Source organism: Rhinoderma darwinii, chromosome 3 (assembly GCF_050947455.1).
Source record: "Rhinoderma darwinii isolate aRhiDar2 chromosome 3, aRhiDar2.hap1, whole genome shotgun sequence".
NCBI classification, from domain to species: Eukaryota; Metazoa; Chordata; class Amphibia; order Anura; family Rhinodermatidae; genus Rhinoderma; species Rhinoderma darwinii.
The window spans coordinates 28,826,800-28,851,290 of NC_134689.1; the positions used below are offsets into that span (position 1 = coordinate 28,826,800).

Below are 24,491 nucleotides of genomic sequence, written 5' to 3' on the forward strand. Positions count from 1 at the left end.
AGGCAGAAACATAATGCCAGAAGGATGTAACCATGGATCACTTACCATTCACATGTAAGTCATGGGCCAAAGAATCCAGATAGTGCAGTTTCTGCGATGTGTGAATCTTGACGTACCTGTTACATGGAGGTTGTGATTTCCGGAAGACCTGGTATCTGTGGGCTTGAGTATTTCAGTACCTGCAGGAATTAGAGGTAAACGTGATGTTGATAAACTGCCTCTACCAATACCACCTATACTGTCCCTTACAGGGCACCAACCCACCAAAAAAGTGACCTTTAAGAAAATAGTTATGGTTCAGTTTTAGTGCCACTCTTCTACTCCCTACACAGTAATACCTCCCTATGTGCTCCCCCACAGTAGTAATGTCCCATGTTTGCCACTAAAGAATAGTAGTTCCCTTTCGTGCACCCATATATTAGTTGTGTCCCTATATATTAGTAAGGCGTTCTTTGTGTCCCTATTTTTTTTATAGGTCTCCTTTGTGCCCCCATATATTAGTTAGGCCCAGGGGCGCTGCTAGGGTCTTAAAAGATCAGGGGCACAAACCCTGAGACAAATATTCACCCCCCGAAAAATAAATAAACTTTTACATACATATTGGAGATAGCACATCTATAAGACTAAGGCTCCTATAGCTACACCGCTGGATAGAATTGGATGCATTGTCTCAGCAGACAGTATCATACATGATAGGCTTAGATACATGGCCCAGCAGAGAGTATCACACATGATAGGCTTAGATACATGGCCACAGTAGACAGTATCACACATGATAGGCTTAGATACATGTCCCCAGCAGACAGTATCACACATGATAGGCTTAGATACATGGCCCAGCAGACAGTATCACACATGATAGACTTATATACAGGAACCCAGCAGTAAGTATCCTTGTACTAACATATGTCCATCCCCCAAAAAAAAGTGTGTATGCATATGTGTGTAGGTATTTGTATTTATATATATATATATATATATATATATATATATATATATATATACACACACACACCACCATTCAAAAGTTTGGGGTCACCCAGACAATTTTGTGTTTTCCATGAAAACTCACACTTATATTTATCAAATGAGTTGCAAAATTACTAGAAAATGTAGTCAAGACATTGACAGGGTTAGAAATAATGATTTTTATTTGAAATAATAATTTTCTCTTTCAAACTTTGCTTTCGTCAAAGAATGCTCCATTTGCAGCAATTACAGCATTGCAGACCTTTGGCATTCTAGCTGTTAATTTGCTGAGGTAATCGGGAGAAATTTCACCCCATGCTTCCAGAAGCCCCTCCCACAAGTTGGATTGGCTTGATGGGCACTTCTTGCGTACCATACAGTCAAGCTGCTCCCACAACAGCTCTATGGGGTTGAGATCTGGTGACTGCGCTGGCCACTCCATTACAGATAGAACACCAGCTGCCTGCTTCTTCCCTAAATAGTTCTTGCATAATTTGGAGGTGTGCTTTGGGTCATTGTCCTGTTGTAGGATGAAATTGGCTCCAATCAGGCGCTGTCCACAGGGTATGGCATGGCGTTGCAAAATAGAATGATAGCCTTCCTTATTCAAAATGCCTTTTACCTTGTACAAATCTCCCACTTTACCAGCACCAAAGCAACCCCAGACCATCACATTACCTCCACCATGCTTGACAGATGGCGTCAGGCACTCTTCCAGCATATTTTCAGTTGTTCTGCGTCTCACAAATGTTCTTCTGTGTGATCCAAACACCTCAAACTTCGATACGTCTGTCCATAACACTTTTTCCAATAATCCTCTGTCCAATGTTTGTGTGCTTTTGCCCATATTAATCTTTTCCTTTTATTAGCCAGTCTCAGATATGGCTTTTTCTTTGCCACTCTGCCCTGAAGGCCAGCATCCCGGAGTCGCCTCTTCACTGTAGACGTTGACACTGGCGTTTTGCGGGTACTATTTAATGAAGCTGCCAGTTGAGGACCTGTGAGGCGTCTATTTCTCAAACTAGAGACTCTAATGTACTTGTCTTGTTGCTCAGTAGTGCAGCGGGGCCTCCCACTTCTCTTTCTACTCTAGTTAGAGCCTGTATGTGCTGTCCTCTGAAGGGAGTAGTACACACCGTTGTAGGAAATCTTCAGTTTCTTGGCAATTTCTCGCATGGAATAGCCTTCATTTCTAAGAGCAAGAATAGACTGTTGAGTTTCACATGAAAGCTCACTTTTTCTAGGCATTTTGAGAGTTTAATCGAACCCACAAATGTAATGCTCCAGATTCTCAACTAGCTCAAAGGAAGGTCAGTTTTATAGCTCCCCTAAACAGCAAAACTGTTTACAGCGGTGCTAACATAATTGCACAAGGGTTTTCAAGTGTTTTCTAATCATCCATTAGCCTTCTAACACAGTTAGCAAACACAATGTACCATTAGAACACTGGAGTGATGGTTGCTGGAAATGGGCCTCTATACAACTATGCAGATATTGCATTAAAAAACAGACGTTTGCAGCTAGAATAGTCATTTAGCACATTAACAAAGTATAGAGTGTATTTCTGATTAATTTAATGTTATCTTCATTGAAAAAAACTGTGCTTTTCTTGCAAAATTAAGGAAATTTCTAAGTGACCCTAAACTTTTGAACGGTAGTGTACATGAAGACTAATTTTCAAACCGTGTTGTTTACTGATGAGTGCCGTGCGACCCTGGATGGTCCAGATGGATGGAGTAGTGGATGGTTGGTGAATGGCTACCATGTCCCAACAAGGCTGCGACGTTAGCAAGGAGGTGGCGGAGTCATGTTTTGGCTGGAATCATGGGGAGAGAGAGCTGGTAGGCCCCTTTAGGGTCCCTGACGGTGTGAAAATGACCTCTGCAAAGTACGTAGAGTTTATGACTGACCACTTTCTTCTGTGGTACAAAAAGAAGAACCGTGCCTTCGGTAGCAAAATTATCTTCATGCATGACAATGCCCCATCTCATGCTGCAAAGAATACCTCTGTGTCATTGGCTGCTATGGGCATAAAAGGAGGGAAACTCATGGTGTGGCCCCCATGTTCCCCTGACCTCAACCTTATTGAGAACCTTTGGAGCATCCTCAAGCAAAATATCTATGAGGGTGGGAGACAGTTCACATCAAAACAGAAGCTCTGGGAGGCTATTCTGACATCCTGCAAAGACATTCAAGCAGAAACTGTCCAAATACTCACAAATTCAATGGATGCAAGAATTGTGAAGGTGATATCAAAGAAGGCGTCCTATGTTAACATGTAACTTGGCCTGTTAAGTTTTTTTGGATTGACAGAGCTTTTGATTTCTGTAAATATGACCTCCTGATGCTGCAAATTGAACAAATTACCATTTTAGTTCTCTTTACAACCTTTAAAATGTTTTGATCCCTGTTGTGCATAATAATTTGAAACAGTGCATTTTGAGTTTTCTACTTCTAAAAAAAAATCTGTTATCATTAGGAGATTTGTTCAATAAAATTCACATTATACTCCAACTGTTGATGGCTTGAAGACTATTCTGACTGTCATTTGCATCGACTATTTAGGAAAATCAGCGAAAAATAACATTTGCATAATAATTTGGAATGCAGTGTAGAGAGAAGCAGGAAGAAAAATAACAGAGAGACTGACACATGGAATACCATAATGGTACATGGGAAAGTTTAGTTTTGTCCGGAGTTTCCTTTTAAATAAAAAAAACAAAAAAACAAACGCACAGAGACAGTGAGAAGAATATAAGAGCGGCTCCTCACAGAGTGACACACATGATGATGCGACGCTGCTCTAGGTTCAAATACTTTATAACTTCTGCTCCTCAATAATCTATTATTCACCTGTTATATACCTGGACAGTGTTACCTGAATGCCAGTGGTCACGTGATGTGGGTCACATGTGTGAAGGATTTGCCTGACACAGCTTCTGTGTCGACGCCCGTGGTTAATCAGTCTGCATCTGTTCCTAGGTCTGCTAGAGTGACTCGATCTGCTACCACTCAGGCTGGTAGGCTGAGGAGTGGGAGAGATTAACGCAGCCTGGCCAGACGGTTCTAGCTCCCGCCCTTGGTCCACTTATACCTTCATTTGCTGCTTGTCCTTTGCCTGTGATTCTCCGGTTTCCTGGCTCTGCTGTTCCTGCTGTTACTGTTGACCTTTGCTTCATATTGACCCTGGCTTGACTGACTATTCTCCTGCTCTGCATTTGTTACCTCGTACACTCCTGGTTTGACTCGGCTCTTCCACTACTCTGTTGCTCACAGTGTTGCCGTGGGCAACTGCCCCACATTCCTTTGCTTTTGTGTTCCCTTGTCTTGTTTGTCTGTCGTGCACATATTGACCGTTGCCCAGTTGTACGCCGTCGCCTAGGACGGGCTGTGCAAGTAGGCAGGGACTGAGTGGCGGGTAGATTAGGGCTCACCTGTCTGTCTCCCTATCCTGACATTAGATAATCACAGGCCCATATACCTTTTCTACCCTGGTCCTTGACACACTATGGACCCCCTTGAGGCCCTGGCTCAGCAAATGCAAGGTCTCTCCCTACAGGTCCAAGACCTGGCTCAGAGGTGCAACCTGCGTGATGCTACCCAGGTAGTGCCCTCCACCCCACCTCTTGAACCCCACCTCAAGTTGCCTGGCCGGTTCTCAGGGGACCGGAAGACTTTTTTCTCCTTTCGGGAAAGTTGTAGGCTCTATTTCCGTTTAAGGCCCCACTCCTCAGGTTCTGAGAGCCAGCGAGTGGGTATAATTATGTCCCGGCTCTAGGACGTCCCCCAGGAATGGGCCTTCTCCTTGGCCCCTGACGCCCCTGAACTCTCTTCTGTTGACATTTTTTTTTTTCGGCTCTCGGACTCATCTATGACGACTGACAAGACTGCCTTTGCCGAGAGTCAGCTGGTGACCTTACGTCAGGGTAAGAGACCCGTTGAGGAGTACTGTTCTGACTTTAGGAAGTGGTGTGTAGCTTCTCGGTGGAATGACCCTGCCTTGAGGTGCCAGTTTAGATTGGGTCTGTCTAACGCTCTGAAAGACCTGTTAGTTAGTTATCAACTCTTCTGACTCTCTAGATCAGGTTATGGCTTTAGCGGTACGTCTTGACCGACGTCTCAGGGAACGACAACTTGAACGTTTTTGTGCATTCTACTCTGGCTCCCCTATGATGGCCCCCGAGGCTCCATTGCTTCGTTCTTCCACGGAAAACTCGGATGAACCAATGCAACTCGGGGCCTCCGTGTCTCCCCAACAACGTAGAGAGTTCCGCAGGAAGAATGGTCTCGGCTTCTACTCTGGGGATGGCAAGCATCAAGTGAACGACTGTCCTAGACGTAAGAATAAGCAGCCAGAAAACTTCCGCGCCTAAGTGACCATCGGGGAGGTCGCTTGGGCGCACAGGTATTTCCCGTATACATGAAACCTAATAAGATCTTGCTTCCCTTTCAGGTCTCTGTTTACGGTAGGTCTGCCACCGGCAGTGCCTTCGTGGATTCAGGGTCTTCTGCTAATATTATGTCTGCGGAATTTGCTATGTCTCTAGCTATGCCATTGATTGATTTGCCTAAACCTGTCCCGGTAGTGGGTATCGACTCCACCCCACTTGCTAATTGTTATTTTACGCAGCATACCCCTGTTTTTGAACTCATTGTGGGCTCCATTCATTCGGAGCAGTGTTCGGTCTTGGTGATGCAGGGATTATCGTCCGATTTGGTTTTAGGCCTTCCTTGGTTGCAGATGCATAATCCCACATTTAACTGAAATACCGGGGATCTTACTAAATGGGGTAATGAATGCATGACGTCCTGTTTTTCTATTCATTTGGTTTCTCTCGTTGAGGAGATGAACACTCTACCTGAGTTTATTTAGGATTTCGCTGATGTTTTTTCTAAAAAAGCTTCTGAAGAGTTACCTCCTCATAGAGAGTACGATTGCGCTATCGATTTGGTACCAGGGGCTAAGCTCCCTAAAGGTAGGATATTTAATCTCTCTTGTCCCGAACGTGAAGCCATGAGAGAATATATCCAGGAAAGCCTGGCCAAGGGTTACATTCGTCCCTCTACTTCTCCGGTAGGTGCTGGCTTCTTCTTCGTAGGGATGAAGGGTGGTGGTCTTAGGCCGTGCATCGATTACCGAAACTTGAATAAGGTCACTGTAAGGAACCAATATCCCCTTCCTCTGATTCCTGATCTCCTCAATCAGGTTATGGGGCCCAGTGGTTCTCTAAGTTTGATCTTCGGGGGGCTTACAACCTTATACGAATCAGAGAAGGGGATGAGTGGAAGACTGCGTTTAACACGCTGGAAGATCATTTTGAATACCTCGTCATGCCCTTTGGGTTGTGTAATGCTCCCGCGGTCTTCCAGAATTTCATAAATGAGATTTTAAGAGACTACCTGGGGGTATTTCTTGTAGTGTACCTTGATGATATACTTGTGTTTTCCAAGGACTGGTCCTCCCACATTGAGCATGTCAGGAAGGTGCTCCAGGCCCTTCGGGAAAACAAACTCTTTGCTAAAACTGAAAAGTGTGTGTTTGGGGTGCAGGAGATATCATTTTTGGGTCAAATCCTCACTCCTAACGAATTCCGCATGGACCCTGTCAAGGTTCAGGCTGTGGCTGAGTGGGTCTGACCTGCTTCCCTGAAGGCTTTAAAGTGCTTCCTGGGGTTTGCTAATTATTATAGAAGATTTATTGCTAACTTCTCGGTCATCGCTAAGCCTCTTACGGACCTTACTCGCAAAGGTGCCGATCTCCTCCACTGAACTCCGGAGGCGGTCCAGGCTTTTGAGGTCCTAAAGAGGTGCTTTATCTCTGTCCCAGTGCTGATTCAGCCTAACCAGATGGAGCCATTCATCGTGGAGGTTGATGCCTCCGAGGTGGGAGTGGGTGCTGTCTTGTCCCAGGGTACTAGGTCTCTCACCCATCTCCGTCCCTGTGCCTACTTCTCCAGGAAGTTCTCCCCCACTGAGAGTAACTACGACGTTGGCAACCGCAAACTCTTAGCCATTAAATGGGCATTTGAAGAGTGTCGCCACTTCCTGGAGGGGGCTAGGCACCAGGTAACGGTCCTTACCGACCACAAGAATCAGTTTTTTCTAGAATCTGCCCGGAGGTTAAACCCAAGACAAGCTTGATGGGCGTTGTTTTTTACTAGATTCAACTATGTGGTCACCTATAGGGCTGGGTCTAATAATATTAAAGCTGATGCGCTGTCGCGTAGCTTCATGGCCAGACCTCCTCCGGAGGAGGATCCTGCTTGTGTTTTGCCTCCAGGTATAATCATATCCTCTATTGATTCTGACTTAGTCTCTTAAATTAGTCACCTCATTTCTAGAACATATTGGTGGCCTGGGTTGCTTATAGACGTTAGGGCCTACGTCGCCGCTTGTGAAATTTGTGCTAGGTCCAAGACTCCCAGGTCCCGACCAGCGTGCTTACTATGTTCTTTGCCCATTCCCCAGAGACCTTGGACCCATATCTCCATGGATATTATCACCGATCTGCCTCCATCCCAAGGCAAGACGGTGGTGTGGGTTGTAGTAGACCGCTTCAGTAAGATGTGCCACTTTGTGCCTCTCAAGAAACTACCCAATGCCAAGACGTTAGCTACCTTGTTTGTCAAACACATCCTGCGTCTCCATGGGGTTCCTGTCAATATTGTTTCTGACAGAGGGGTACAGCTTGTTTCATTGTTTTGGAGGGCTTTCTGTAAGAAGTTGGAGATTGATCTGTCCTTCTCCTCTGCCTTCCATCCTGAAACTAATGGCAAAACCGAGAGGACTAATCAGTCTCTAGAACAATATTTAAGGTGTTTTATCTCTGACTGCCAAGATGATTGGGTCTCCTTCATTCCCCTCGCCAAATTTTCCCTCAATAACCGGGTCAGTAACTCGTCAGGGGTCTCCCCCTTTTTCTGTCATTTTGGATTTAATCCACGGTTCTCCTCCGTTTCACCTGGTGGTTCCAACAATCCCGAGGTAGATGTCGTTCATCGGGAACTGTGCACAGTCTGGGCCCATGTTCAGAAGAACCTAGAGGCGTCCCAGAGCATACAAAAGACTCAGGCAGATAAAAGACGTTCTGCTAACCCCTTGTTTGTGGTCAGGGATCGGGTGTGGCTGTCTTCAAAAAATGTGCGCTTTAAAGTTCCGTCCCAAAAATTTGCTCCCCGGTATATAGGGCCGTACAAGGTCATTGAGGTCATTAACCTCCTTCCGGCTGGAGTTACCCCCCGTCTTTTCAAATACACAACGTGTTCCATGCCTCCCTCCTGAAACGCTGCTCCCCGTCCTTGGCTACCTCGAGGAAACCTCCGGTCCCTGTTCTTACCCATGAAGGGGTAGAATTCGAGGTGGCCAAGATTGTGGACAGCAGGATGGTCCAAGGCTCCCTCCAATACCTGGTCCATTGGAGAGGATACGAGCCTGAGGAGAGGACTTTGGTACCCGCCCGGGATGTTCACGCCGGGTTATTGCTCAGGAAGTTCCATCTTCGGTTCCCCAACTAGCCAGGTCCACCTAGGAAGGGTCCAGTGGCCCCTCATTAAAGGGGGGGTACTGTGAAGGATTTGCCTGACACAGCTTCTGTGTCGACGCCCGTGGTTAATCAGCCTGCATCTGTTCCTAGGTCTGCTAGAGTGACTCGATCTGCTACCACTCAGGCTGGTAGGCTGAGGAGTGGGAGAGCCTATCGCAGCCTGGCCAGATGGTTCTAGCTCCCGCCCTTTGTCCACTTATACCTTCATTTGCTGCTTGTCCTTTGCCTGTGATTCTCCGGTTTCCTGGCTCTGCTGTTCCTGCTGTTACTATTGACCTCTGCTTCATATTGACCCTGGCTTGACTGACTATTCTCCTGCTCTGCATTTGTTACCATGTACACTCCTGGTTTGACTTGGCTCGTCCACTACTTTGTTGCTCACGGTGTTGCCGTGGCAACTGCCCACATTCCTTTGCTTTTGTGTTCCCTTGTCTTGTTTGTCTGTCATGCACATATTGATCATAGGGACCATCGCCCAGTTGTAAGCCGTCGCCTAGGACGGGCTGTGCAAGTAGGCAGGGACTGAGTGGCGGGTAGATTAGGGCTCACCTGTCTGTCTCCCTATCCTGACATTACAACATGACCGTCCATTCAGTTATCCTATGGGTGCTTTTTTTATGGACAAATCTGTGGGCTCTTTTTTATTTTAAGACAGAGACAACTGCACTGATATAAGAAATGTATGTGAGCAGAATTTTAAATACAGGTATATAAGAAATCTGTATGATTTTCTATTCTAGAAATATATTAATAGAAAAAATATAAAGGGAACAACCCCTTTAACCCTCGCGAGAAGGTGTGGACTTTGCTGCAGGAGTATTTCCAGGTTGCAGTCCCCAGAATAGTCACGGATTGGCAGCGGTGGAGCACATGGCGCGAGGCGTGGTCAGGAACAAGTCCAAAGGCTGTCACCGGTAGCGCAGTCAGGAACAGAAGCTGCAAAATAGTGACAGAAATGCACAGGGAACTTAAAGCCGCCAGGAAGGCAGAAACGTAATAACGACGCAATGCATGGCAGGATGATGCCCTTTTAAATAGGCTGCCATGCCTGATGTCATCTTCTGGTGCTGGTTGCTATGGCTGTATTGTGATCAGAAGAGCCACGGCCCTAACCAGCAGGAAGCCAGGAGGCATGACAGAGGGAGAGGAAGTGTCCAGTTGCCTAGCAACCGGACACAGCTGTTAGCAGGAGCCCTGGCCGCTCACTGGGACGCGATGCTAGCATCGGGCAATGTGAGTAACATGTGATGCCACAGTGCCAACAGTGATGTCACAGCATAGAAATAATTAGCCAAAGTGAAGATCTTATTCCTAATGGACACTTTAAGAAAAACATACCGACCACCCGGGTCAACAAGAACATCTATGGTTTTATGAGAAAGCGATTTGTGTATACAGATACTAGCACCCTGGGACTTGGATTCCGGGTTGGCACTGTCGAACCAAACTGGATAATAGGGATTAGTAAACTGTGGTGTATGGCCCACCTGAAAATGAGTCTCTTGTAAGAATAAGATATGTACCCGCTCAATGTGCATGTTATACAGTACATTTTTTCGTTACCTTTTAGCGTTTTTCAGGGACATTAAGCCCTCTAATATTAAAGAGGCTCTGTCACCAGATTTTGCAACCCCTATCTGCTATTGCAGCAGATCGGCGCTGCAATGTAGATTACAGTAACGTTTTTATTTTTTAAAAACGAGCATTTTTGGCCAAGTTATGGCCATTTTTGTATTTATGCAAATGAGGCTTGCAAAAGTACAACTGGGCGTGTTGAAAAGTAAAAGTACAACTGGGCGTGTATTATGTGCGTACATCGGGGCGTGTTTACTACTTTTACTAGCTGGGCGTTGTGTATAGAAGTATCATCCACTTCTCTTCAGAACGCCCAGCTTCTGGCAGTGCAGACACAGCCGTGTTCTCGAGAGATCACGCTGTGACGTCACTTCCCCAGGTCCTGCATCGTGTCAGACGAGCCGGCACCAGAGGCTACAGATGATTCTGCAGCAGCATCGGCGTTTGCAGGTAAATCGATGTAGCTACTTACCTGCAAACGCTGATGCTGCTGCAGAATCAACTGTAGCCTCTGGTGCCGACACGATGCAGGACCTGTGAGTGACGTCACAGATCTGCACTGCCAGAAGCTGGGCGTTCTGAAGAGAAGTGGATGATACTTCTCATCAGAACGCCCAGCTAGTAATAGTAGTAAACACGCCCCGATGTACGCACACAATACACGCCCAGTTGTACTTTTACTTTTCAACACGCCAAGTTGTACTTTTGCAAGGCTCATTTGCATAAATACAAAAATGGCCATAACTTGGCCAAAAATGCTCTTTTTTTAAAAATAAAAACGTTACTGCAATCTACATTGCAGCGCCTATCTGCTGCAATAGCAGATAGGGGTTGCAAAATCTGGTGACAGAGCCTCTTTAAAGGTACAGACTTTCAACTGTGCCATCTCCACTGCACTCAGAATAATCAAGCCAATAATTTGCACTACAGCAGCGAAGAAAAAGACAAGACAAACAAGGAAGGGAAACTATGACAACAAAGACAAACAAACGGGCGAAACAATCACCCACTCCCTGATCTAATCAAGGAGAAACAATGCAATATACACTGGATACAACCAGTGAGTCCCTAAGAGGAGAAGTGTCAGGACAAGGTCTAGCCAGCGCCCCGCATCCGCCAACACTGCAATAATATGAAACATAGCTGAATGAAGAAATAAAGAATAGAAAAAGAAAAGGAACCCCAGATATTTCGGATTATATCCAAAGATAAATGACAAATGGCATATGACATGGTCAGGAACGTAGAGATACCCCGACAAAGAACCACCCTAAATACATTCATTGTCAGCATAAATGTACATACAGGCAAATAAAATAAAAAAATAAACATTCACGTTGAAGTAAATCTTATAGCCCATCGGTAGCAATCGGCCACCAGCAAGTGGCCAACCTGTTATCCAGAAGTATCCACCTAGAACAAAAGAGAAGAAACAGGCGATATTCTCTACATATGAACATAGCAGACAACAGCCTTATATGGTTGATGCAAAAAAAATAAAGTCCAACAGCAAACCGCAGAGGAGACATCAGGGAGGAATCACACCGGCTCAGCATGACGACCACTATGACGCCCCATAGGAGATGCAGGAGAAAGACCACGCCTGCGTGATCGCGGACGTGGAGGTGGAGGAGGAACATAAGGCCAGTCAGGAAGAGAAACTTGAGGCAAATGGAGAGCAGCACAAAAATCAGGAACATCCCCCGGATCTCGAACAATCAGCAACACTCCATCCTTGCGAACTTGTAACTGAAAGGGGTGACCCCACGAGTAAGAAATCTCATTCTCTCTCAGCAAGTCCAAAGTCATCCTGGACAAGTCAGACAATAGATGAATCTTGACACCATTCAATAACACTTCGCCTTTATCACGGGCCTTCCTCATAATCTGTTCTTTGAGAGAGAAGAAATGAACACGGCACAGAACATCTTTAGTTCTGTCAGGATACGGATTACGAGGACCAAGAGTTCTGTCAGCTCTATCCAGCTCCAGAGGATCACCAGCAGGGCGCTCCAGCAAGGAGTTAAACAGCAACTGTAAAGCGGGTATGAGTTGCCCAGGAGAAACATTCTCCGGAATGCCCCAGAGCCGAATATTATTAAGGCGATTCCGATTTTCATGATCCTCAGCCAAATATGAATCTGATGGGAGTGTTGATCCAAATGATCTGCATGTGAAACCTGCTGTAGGGAAACAGTTGAGATATCTCCTTCCATAGGCTGCACTTGATCAGACAAGTGAGAGAGATTAGTAGTGAGAGATTGAATCTCTGATTTATAAGTGGTCTCCAAGCGGTTAACATAACGCTCCATGTCCTGTTTAGTGGGCAATGCAGATAACTGTTGTCTCAAGCCCTGTAAATCATCCCCTAGGACAGCTGCTACAACTAGATGTTGCGATAAATGAATGTCCTGATCCCTGGAAGAGATGGGAGGCAGCAATGCAGGCCCCAGCACACCAGAAGAGGAAGAAGGGGAGACCAGGACGCCATGACAGGCATCACGTGTTGAGCGGTTTAGAGCAGGAGGCGTCATGACAGCCCCAGAAGAACACATCTCTTCCCCCGCCAGCAGGGGAGGAAACTGCCCCAGAGGACCAGAAGCAGAGGAGAGGGTACCTGATGCAGCAGCGGCGGCCGCAGAAGAAATTCCGTCTGCAAGCGGAGTCCCGGCGCCATCTCGTCTCCCCTCCAGCAGCGCCATCTTGGAAGGCGCTCCAGCAACAGTGTCCATGAGGAAACGCTGAATGGAGCCGGCTGAAGACATCTGCCTTGTACAATCAGGAGTCCCCGAGGTGGCCTTGGATTTCCTGACCATCAGGTAAGTGAAATTCAGCTGTTTAACCCCTTAAAGAGGCTCTGTCACCAGATTTTGCAACCCCTATCTGCTATTGCAGCAGATAGGCGCTGCAATGTAGATTCCAGTAACGTTTTTATTTTTAAAAAACGAGCATTTTTGGCCAAGTTATGACCATTTTTGAATTTATGCAAATGAGGCTTGCAAAAGTCCAACTGGGCGTGTTTAAAGTAAAAGTCCAACTGGGCGTGTATTATGTGCGTACATCGGGGCGTTTTTACTACTTTTACTAGCTGGGCGTTCTGACGAGAAGTATCATCCACTTCTCTTCAGAACGCCCAGCTTCTGGCAGTGCAGACACACAGCGTGTTCTCGAGAGATCACGCTGTGACGTCACTCACTTCCTGGCCTAGGTCCTGCATCGTGTCGGACGAGCGAGGACACATCGGCACCAGAGGCTACAGTTGATTCTGCAGCAGCATCGGCGTTTGTAGGTAAGTCGATGTAGCTACTTACCTGCAAACGCTGAAGAAGAGGCTGGACGCAGCCGCAGGGTTAAGGGAAGCCGACATGACCGTCCTGGTAGGGAAAGGGTTAATTAGGTGAGGGAGAGTTGGAAGGAGCTGAAGGAGGGACGGGGAGGAGTTAAGGGGGACGGGGGGGCCGTTACTGCGCTTCCCGCTGTTTCTCGGCATTGAGCCGGAAGCAGCGGGAGGAGTAACATAGTACAAGTAAGCTCCCACCCTCCCACCCTTGGTTTGTTACTCCTTAGGTCTTATGTACGTCCGTCTATGAGCGTTGTGTTTTATTTGTTTGCTTATTTAACATGTTTTTCTTTTTTCCGGAGTAGGTTCTGTTGTCATGGCAGCTGGCGGGGGGAGTCCTTGAGGCCAGTCAGTACAAAATGGTGGGGGGGTCGCATCGGGGGTATGCGTCCCCCAAAAAAGGTACATGGTTGAAGACTTCATCGGGTGTTATCCCTTTGAAGTGGTCTTCTGGTAGAAGGTATATCACTTGAAGGCTTCATCGGGTGTTATCCCTTTGAAGTGGACTTCTAGTGGTCGGTATATCACTTGAGGGCTTCATCGGGTGTTATCCCCTTGAAGTGGACTTCTAGTGGTTGGAGCCATCTGCAGAGGTGAACGGTGCTTCCGAGCTGGTTTACGGCTGGAGGTAATTGGTGGTTTGCAGATGGCTAATTCGGTGTGTTCTTAAAAGGAACATCTGAAGGGGCTTCAAGGACTTCCTCTGCTCGGGTTAATGTTAACGTTTAATTGTTATTTATGATTCTGACCCATGTTGGGTCATGTGAATTATTAGGAGGAATTCTCTGGTGGATTCCTAACTAGTTATCCGAATGTTTCGGATTTAAATTGTTTTTATAAAACTGTGAAATTAATAAACGGCTGCTGTGGCCATTTCACATCCAACCTCGGTGTCATGTGTCTTTACTAAGTGGGGGTGGGGGATAGTATGGTCTAAGGTTAACACACGACTCTACCTAGGCAGGTCATGCTGCTGCAGAATCAACTGTAGCCTCTGGTGCCGATGTGGCCGACACGATGCAGGACCTGGGGCAGGAAGTGAGTGACGTCACAGCGTGATCTCTCGAGAACACGCTGTGTGTCTGCACTGCCAGAAGCTGGGCGATCTGAAGAGAAGTGGATGATACTTCTCGTCAGAACGCCCAGCTAGTAAAAGTAGTAAAAACGCCCCGATGTACGCACATAATACACGCCCAGTTGGACTTTTACTTTAAACACGCCCACTTGGACTTTTGCAAGCCTCATTTGCATAAATACAAAACTGGTCATAACTTGGCCAAAAATGCTCGTTTTTTAAAAATAAAAACGTTACTGTAATCTACATTGCAGCGCCTATCTGCTGCAATAGCAGATAGGGTTTGCAAAATCTGGTGACAGAGCCTCTTTAAGGACGCAGCCTAGTTTGGGCCTTAAGGCTCAGAGCCCATTTTTCAAATCTGACATATTTCACTTTATTTGGTAATAACGTCAGAATGCTTAAACCTATCCAAGCGATTCTGAGATTGTTTTCTCGTGAGACATTGGGCTTTATGTTAGTGGTGAAATTTGGATGATATATTCAGTGTTTATTGGTGAAAAATTGCAACATTTATAAAAAATGTATAAAAAATAGCATTTTTCTGAATTTTGAATGCATCTGCTTGTAAAACAGATGGTTATACCACCCAAAATAGTTACTAGTTCACATTTCCCATATGTCTACTTTAGATTGGCATCGTTTTTTGAACATGCTTTTATTTTTCTTGGACGTTACAAGGCTTAGAACATAAACAGCAATTTCTCATATTTTTAAGAAAATTTCAAAAGCCTTTTTTTTAAGGTACCTGTTCACTTCTGAAGTGGCTTTGAGGGGCCTATGTATTAGAAACCCCCATAAAACACACCATTTTGAAAACTAGACCCCTCAAAGTATTCAAAACAGCATTTAGAAAGTTTATTTAACCCTTTAGGCATTTCACAGGAATTAAAGCAAAGTGGAGGTTATATTTGCAAATTTCATTTTTCTTGCTGAATTTCAATTGTATTAATTTTTTTTCTGTAACACAGAAGATGTTACCAGAGAAACACTACTAAATATGTATTGTCCAGATTCTGCAGTTTTTAGAAATGTCCCACATGTGTCTCTAGTGCACCCGTGGACTAAAACACAAGCCCCAGAAGCAAAGAAGCACCTAGTGCATTTTGAGGCCTCTTTTTTATTAGAATATATTTTAGGCAGCATGCCAGGTTTGAAGAGGTGTTGAGGTGCCAAAACAGGAGGAGTCCCCCAAAAGTGACCCCATTTCGGAAACTGCACCCCTCAAGGAATTCATTTATAGTTGTTGTTATCATTTTGACCGCACAGTTTTTACACGGCACGTATTTGAATTGGGCTGTGAAATTTAAAAAATGACATTTTTTCCAATAAAATGTAATTTTTCATCAAAATTTCTTATTTTCACAGGGAACAAAATACCCCATTTGTTGCCCAATTTATCCTGAATGCAGCAATACCCCATTTGTGGCAATAAACTGCCGTTTGGGCCCATGGGAGGCCTCAGAAGGGAAGGAGCGCTGTGTGTTCTTTGGAGTGCAGATTTTGCTGGATTGGTTTTCGGGTGCCATGTCGCATTTGCAGAGCCCCAGAGGTATCAAAGCAATGGAAACCCACCAGAAGTGACCCCATTTTGGAAACTAAACCCCTCAAGGAATTCATTTATGGGTAATGTGACCGTTTAGACCCCATAGTTTCTTCACAGAACTTATTTGAATTTGGCTTGAAATTAAAAAAAATAATAATATTTTCCAATAATATGTAGTTTTAGCTCAAAATTTCTTATTTTCACAAGAAATAAAGTACTCCATTTTGTTGCCCAATTTGTCCTGAGTGCTGCAATACCCCATTTGTGGTGATAAACTGCCGTTTGGGCCCATGGGAGGGCTCAGAAGGAAAGGAGCGCTGTGTGTTCTTTGGAGTCCAGATTTTGCTGGATTGGTTTTCAGGTGCCATGTCGCATTTGCAGAGCCCCAGAGGTATCAAAGCAATGGAAAACCACTAGAAGTGACCCCATTTTGGAAACTACACCCCTCAGGGAATTGATTTATGGTTGTTGTTACCATTTTGACCGCACAGTTTTTTCACAGCACCTATTTGAATTGGGCTGTGAAATGAAAAAAAAATGAAATTTTTTCCAATAAGATGTAATTTCTGATCAAAATGTCTTATTTTCACAGGGAACAAAATACCCCATTTTGTTGCCCAATTTGTTCTGAGTGCAGCAATACCCCATTTGTGGTGATAAAATGCAGTCTGGGCCCATGGGAGGGCTCAGAAGGAAAGGAGCGCTATTTGTTCTTTGGTGTCCAGATTTTGCTGGATTGGTTTTCGGGTGCCATGTCCCATTTGCAGAGCCCCAGAGGTATCAAAGCAATGGAAACCCACTAGAAGTGACCCCATTTTGGAAACTACACCCCTCAGGGAATTGATTTATGGTTGTTGTTTCCGTTTTGACCACACAGTTTTTTCACAGCACCTATTTCAATGGGGCTGTGAAATTAAAAGAATGTCATTTTTTCCAATAAGAAGTAATTTTTTATCAAACTTTCTTATTTTCACAGGGAACAAAATACCCCATTTTGTTGCCCAATTTGTCCAGAGTGCGGCAATACCCCATTTGTGGAGATAAACTGCCGTTTGGGCCCATGGGAGGGCTCAGAAGGAAAGGACCACCATTTGGCCTACTGGGGATTTTGTGGTGCGAAGTCATGTATGCAGAAGCCCCTGAGGTACCAGTACAGTTGAAACCCCCGAGAAGTGACCCCGTTTTAAAACTACACCCCTTAAGGCATTCTAGAGGTGTAGTGATCATTTTGACCGGAGACATACACCCCATAAACTGTAATGTGGGTTCTCACGGGTACGGCAATTCCCTCAATGTGGCTGCCTGGGCACACAGCAGGGCCCAGAGGGGAAAGACGAGAGAGGATAAGCTGTGCGGAGTGCATCAGGGTAAATAAAACTGGGGTAGATTAAAAATAATCGGATGTATGATAAATTTTAAAACACTAATTCATACAGAGCCTTAGTTTTTCAGAAAACGTGTCACATTGATATATTGTGTCCTCCCTTATCCCCCTCTTATAACAGACTTTGCACCTCTTTTGACTTTTTCCCTTCTTGCCAGTTTGGGGAACTTCTCCTGGAAAGTGTTGCCCTGGTGCGATGCTTGTGGCCTCGGTTCCAGAAGAACTGGAAGCCCCCCCTACCTGGTCCCTAAAAATTAGTTTCTTGATAACCACCTCTTGAAATTTCAGGAAAGTTCCCATCTGGCCTGCACATCGACATAGCACATACACATTGTACACAGCCATCGGTATGATGTGCACGACCAGCTTCTTATACCACACCGCATGGCGCTGTAGGGCTTGATCTGACAAGTCCACCCCTCCCATGTACGTATTGTAGTCCAGGATGCAGTCTGGTTTGGGGGTCTCTGTACTGGTACCTCGTACAGGTAATTGGGTACTGGTGTGACATCTCTCTTGTCTTGTACGTGACACACAATATGTTGCTGCTAGAATGTGCCCTGTTCTCACCCCTTCTGAGTGTTTGCCCAAGTAGAGTCTTAGGGAGGCCTCTCAGATTTCTTCTAGCAGTGCTGCATGCCGCAGGACTTCTGGAAGAGAGGCAGTTGAAGAGTGGGAAGCTGGTATAAAAATTATCCAGGTAGAGGCGGTAACCCTGATCCAGCGATGGGTGCACCAAATCCCACACAATTTTTGCATTAACTCCCAGTAAGGGGGGGGGGGGCATTCTGGGGGCTGAATACTGGTGTCCTTCCCTTCATACATCCTAATTTTGTAGGTATACCCTGATGCACTCTCACACAGCTTATACATCTTCACGCCATACCTTGCCCTCTTACTCTGCAGGTACTGGCGGAATTGAAGCCTCCCTTTAAAATGTACCAAGGACACATCAATAGAAATACACTTCTCGGGGGTGTATGCTTGGGAAAACCGGGCACTGGAACGGTCTAATAGGGGTCTCAGTTTATACAAACGGTCAAAACTGGGGTCATCTCGGGGTGGGCGCTGCTCATTATCAGTATAATGTAAAAAGCAAAGTATTGCCTCATTTTTCTTTTTTTTTAGGTTACAGTTCAGTTCTGAAGTGGCATTGAGGGGCCCATATATTAGAAACCCCTATGAAACACCCCATTTTAGAAACTAGACCCCCTCAAAGTATTCACAACAGCATTTAGAAAGTTTATGAACCCTTTAGGTGTATCACGGGAATTTAGAGCAAAGTAGAGGTGAAATTTACATATCTTTTTTGTCAGAAAATCCTTTTTATACCATTTTTTTTATAACACAAAAGGTTTTACCAGAGAAAGGCAACTCAATATTTATTGCCCAGATTCTCCAGTTTTGAGAAATATCCCACATGTGGCCCTAGTGCGGTAATGGACTGAAGCACCGGCCTCCGAAGCAAAGGAGCACCTAGTGGATTTTGAGGCCTCCTATTTAGGCGCCATGTCCGGTTTGAAGAGGTCTTGTGGTGCCAAAACAGTGGAAACCCCCCCAAAGTGACCCCATTTCGGAAACTAGACACCTTGAAGAATTCATTGTAGTTCTCATGGGGCGCATGCGACTTTTTGATCCGTTTTTACTCTATTTTTAAGTGGCGTGGTGACTAAAAAAACGCAATTGTACTATTGTTTTTTCATTCGATTTTTTTACAGCGTTCACCGTGCGCTATAAATGACATATTCACTTTATTCTGCGTGGCGATATGATTACGGCGATACCAGATGTTTATAGTTTTTTTAAAAAATCATTAACTTTTTGTGTTACCTTATTCTAAGAGCCAGAACTTTTTTTTTTTTCCATCAATAAATCCGTGCGAGGACTAATTTTTTGCGTAACGAACTGTAGTTCCGATCAGGACCATTTTTAGGTACATGCGACTTTTTGATCTCTTTTTATTCCATTTTTTGGGAGGTGAAGTGACCAAACAATTATGATTCTGGTACGGTTTATTATTATTTTCTTATACGGCTTTCACCGCGCGGGATAAATAACGAAATAATTTTGTAGTTCAGGCCGTTACGGACGCGGCCATATCAATTATGTATAGTTTATTTGTTTGTTTATATATTTTTATTAATAATAAAGGACTGATAAGGGAAAAAGCGGGATTTTTACTTTTATTACTTTCAAAACTTTTATTTTCTTATTTTTACACATCTTTTTTTTACTTTTTTTTTAACTTTATTACATTGTCCCACTAGGGGACTTGAGGGCAGGAGGCCCTGATCGCTATTCTAATACACTGGACTACATGCGTTGTGCAGTGTATTAGAACTGTCAGCTACTCACTGACAGCAAGCACAGTGGGTCCTGACTTCGTCAGGACCCACTAGGCTTCCGTCGATGGCATAGCCGGACGTCATTGTTTGGTGTCCGGTTGCCATAGTCACCATCGCCGGCCGCTATCGTGTAGCAGGCCGGCGATTGTAGCTTAACCCCTAAAAAGCAGCGTTCGGTATTAAACGCGCCATTTAAGGGGTTAATCAGCAGGGACACAGCAATCGGTCCCCGCTGTAGGAGCTGCGGCAGCTGCTGTACGAGAGAGCAGCTGCCACAGCTCGTGCTTGTGTCTGGAGGACGGCCAAAATGGACGTTACTCCCACGACGTACTATTCCGTCGCTGAGCGCGAACGTATTGGTTAGCGCGATGGAATAGTACGTCGCTGAGCGCGAAGGGGTTAATGTGCTAATGTTCGGGTTAAAGAAGCGCAGAAACGAAGCTCTCAAGCAGCACGTCTGGTCAGCTCCATGTCCAAGCAACGCCTCAGACATAACTTTTTGAATATTTTTGTCTAAGCGGTGTGAGGGCTTATTTTATGCGGGACGAGCTGTAGCTTTTATTGGTACAATATTTTGGTACATGCAGCTCTTTGCTAATTTTTTACTACATTTTTTTTAGATCTAATGTGAACAAAAAACTGTGATTTTGGCTATTTACTTCGTTTTTTTACGGCCTTCACAGTGAGTTAAATAAGACGTAATAAAAAGTACCAACATTGCCCACGTGGACAGCAGTTTTAATATTTTTTCCTGTTATACAAAAGATAGCCTTTGAGTAAACGGAGTAAGGGCCAGTTCACACGTTGCGTAAATACTGCAGATTTTCCGCAAAGGAATTTGTTGCAGAAAATCTACAGCAAATACAGTAGCAGCAAAGTGGATGAGATAAAACAAATCTCATCCACACGCTGCGTAAATACTGAGCGGAAAAAACTCACCTGCGGTGCAGAGTTTTATTCTGTAGCATGTCAATTATATTTGCGTAAACACGCCTTATTTGTTGCGGGTTTTCCCCATTGTATTAAATGGGGAGGTAAATTCCACAACAAATAGCAGTTGTTGCGTTTTTTTGCGGCGGGTTCGCAACGATCCTGCTGCAAAAAATGCCACTCAGAAAACAAACAATATATTATACTTACCTAGGAATCTGTGTTTTATCCTCCTGGGATTACGTTTCATCTCATGTGACCGCTGCAGCCAATCACAGGCTGTAACGGCGGTCACATGGATGAAACGTCATCCCAAGAGGCCGGCTTGGATGATGTCAGAGGGCCGGCCTCCTGGGATGATGCTTTATCTCATGTGACCGCTGCAGCCAATCACAGGCTGTAGCAGCGGTCACATGGATGAAACGTCATCCCAGGAGGCCGGCCTGGATGATGTCAGAGGGCCAGCCTCTTGGGATGACGCTTCATCCCATGTGACCGCTGCTGAAGCGGTCTCCTGGGATGAAAGGTCATCCCAGGACGCTGACCTGCAAGCAGACTGGCTTAGTCCTGCAGTTTTTCGCAGCAGACATTCCAGGTGAGAAACTGCCCCACAGTTTGGTGCGGTTTTTCGCACCAAATTCCCTGCGGCGCACAGGGCGGATACGCTGCGTTCTTTTATCCGCCCCGTGTGAACTCAGCCTAAAGGTAATTTCACATTACATCCTGCCCATCTGTGTAATGTATGCACCAGGAAAGCTCCCAGAACGTATGGTAAACAGTTCCATACACCTGATGGAGGTTAAAAAAGCAGAGCGGTGGTGGGGTAGGGGGGCCCAAGTTTGTGGAACACCCCAGGGCCTATAGTCTACTTAATCCACCACTGCTGAGAGGTGTGCATGATGTTACTCTGCTCTCACTACAACCATAAGGGGTTGGCTGTGTGAACTAGCTTATATACAGTATAATGCAGCAGCTTCTGTGCACCTCTTTACTGCCTCACAATGATGTCTTAGGCCTCATGCACACATTGCATATCTGGTCTGTATTTTGCATCATTATTTTTAGGCCAAAACCAGGATCGAATCCTAGACACGAAAGATTTATGGAAAGATTTATACTTCTCATCTTTTGGCTTCAAAATACTGATGCAAATTAGTGTTAAAATCTGCAATGTGTGAATGAGGCCTAAAATCACCTCACAGAAGACACATCAGGCAAATTAAAGAGTGACTGCAAAGACATTTACCAACGTGAGCTGCCAACGCCCATTCGCTAACATAATATATCACCTAAATAATAAAAATAATAGGAGACTTTGTGTGGTAGAAAGTGGAAGTGGCCACAGCTTTATTATTAACATATTAACAAATTAACCAAATTAGAACATAACCGATCGTTATGTTGTCCTCTTAGTTCCTGTGATGCCAATCGCTCGCTGTCCAACAGCGGGCATGTAGGGTACTAACTCCGCCTTCTTTACCATAAACCCGCCAGCTGTGACATCTGCAACAAAAAGAAAAGAGACCGAAACCACCGCAGCTACGAAATACACAAAGTTCATCCTAACTAAATTAACCTTCATGCAAAACTGGGAACTGTAGGCGGTGTGCCTATTGCTGAAGCAGAAGGTAAGAGGGTGTTATACAAGATTGATACGTGAGTGGAGGCTCCAGGGCACTTGCCTCCTTTACTAACCATAACCCAACCCCATGGCTCACAACCGTCCCGGATCCAGCGGGACAGTCCCAGTTTTTCACCACTGTCCTGCCGTCCCGGGCGGTCTGAACAATGTCCCGCCCTTCCCCGGATCCTCCCTGTCGCCAGCCACGCCCCACCCCCTTGCAACGATGCTGCCTGCACTCAGCGCAACACAGTAACAGCAGTCTGCCTGGAGCGAGGGAGCAGGGCGTAGCAGGCACACCGGAGCGGAGCACTGCAGAGAAAAGAAGCCACAGAACTGTGACTACAGAGTTTATATTTAGTGCCTGGGAACACTAGCGTTTCTAAAATCATAAAATAAATGACATTATTTTATGATTTCAGAAACATTTGTCTCCTTTCTTTTTTGCGACCATAACCCCCCCCCCCCCCCCACCCCGTGCCCCCTCCCCTTCGCGGGCCACCCGCCCTCGTGGGACTGCTGTAACTTCTCGCTCTCCTGGCAGGAGAGGGAGGATAATGTTAGTGGTAATAAAAAAAACACATTTCTCCATTAAACGTCTATCTATCCATCCACCCATCTATCTATCTATCATCTGTTAAAGGAGATGGGGTAATAGCGGGGTTCATTGGTTAGTGTCACCCACTATTACTACCTCCTTTATAATCAGGGTCACTAGGGTTATGCCTTTTCCTTATACTAATGTCGATCTAATTGCCTTTGCTGCTACTTAAGGGAATAATACCATACAGTAAATAAAGATAATATTTATTAACATACAGTAATCACGCTCATATATAAAATACAGTAACTAATCACAGTACAGTATAAACACGGTATCACAATCCTAATCTATACCGCCACCCACTTACCTAAACATACATAGAAGTTACGATACAATACACATAAGTTACTTGTAATTCTCACACGCTCACTATCTCTGTCCTACTCCCTCCTAATATAACTGTCCCTGTACACTGTGTTAAAGGGTTACTCAGGGACAGCAAGGGTTACTCAGGGCAGCAGGGGTTAACTTAGGGACTGCAAGGGGTAGTCAGCAATGGGTTACCTTCAGGGACAGCAAGGGTTTCAAGGGTTACTGCAAGGGTAACTCAGGGACAGCAAGGGTTACAGCAAGGGTTAACTCAGGGCAGCAAGAGTTAACTCAGAGCAGCAAGGGTACTCAGGGAAGCAAGGGTACTCAGGGAAGCAAGGGTTAATTTAGGGACAGTACTCAGGGAAAGCAAGGATTAACTTCAGGGACAGCAGGAGGAGACAGGGAGAGAGGGTTAAGTGTAGCTGTTGCTACACTTGATACTTAGCGTGTCATTGGTGGAGCGGAGCAGGTCAGGCGACTGCAGGACAGGTGAGGCAGGCAGGTCCCAGCTACAGACAAATAACGGCCCAGATATACTAAAAATTCCTGATTGACAGGAATAGAGACCAATCAAGACAATTGTAGATTGGAAACAGTGTGACAGTGCAACGTGATACTTCCTGTTAGTTCTAGGAGTGTATCAATGTTAAAGTAACATTGCCTGATCTAAGAATCAGTCAATTCACGACGGAAAGTACAAGGATTATGCTTTGTGCTCACAAAACAATTACACATATGAAATTATCATTGCAGAAACAAACATGCAGCAATTATTTTGGAAAGGGAAGGTGATAAAAGTTATTATTAACAAAAATATCAGTATTAATCTGTTTGTCCAGTAGTTTTGATTTTGATGTACAGCCTGAGACAACAGCTGTAGATCAAGTATATGCATAATTCAATTAATGATTACAGTTGTGATAAAAACAAATGAATCTTACACCATGTTAGGTGAGAAGAGAAGGAAGGTTGATAGGTTGTAAAAATAATATGTTTAATGCTGTTAAGCATAATTACATCTAATGTGGACAGACTCATAAGTCCATGATACTAGGATGGTACAAATTGATTACTGTGTATATCGGAAGCAGATAGTCACATAAGTGTAATGGCGGAAATAATTATCAATCCCGTCATACCTATACAGTATGCCGTAGTGATCAACTAGAAGCTCCACAGGAATGCAGAGACTGTCATCCTGAAAGTCTCTCCTCGATGCAGCACACAGTGTGTGCCCAGTGAGCCGT

General features: G+C 45.0%; 1 protein-coding gene across 1 annotated transcript in view; it reads right to left on the minus strand.

Annotated features, from left to right (window-relative positions):
• LOC142750934 (uncharacterized) overlaps nt 1–24,491 on the minus strand; it is a 282,134-nt gene that overhangs the window by 152,243 nt on the left and 105,400 nt on the right. The window lies entirely within an intron of this gene.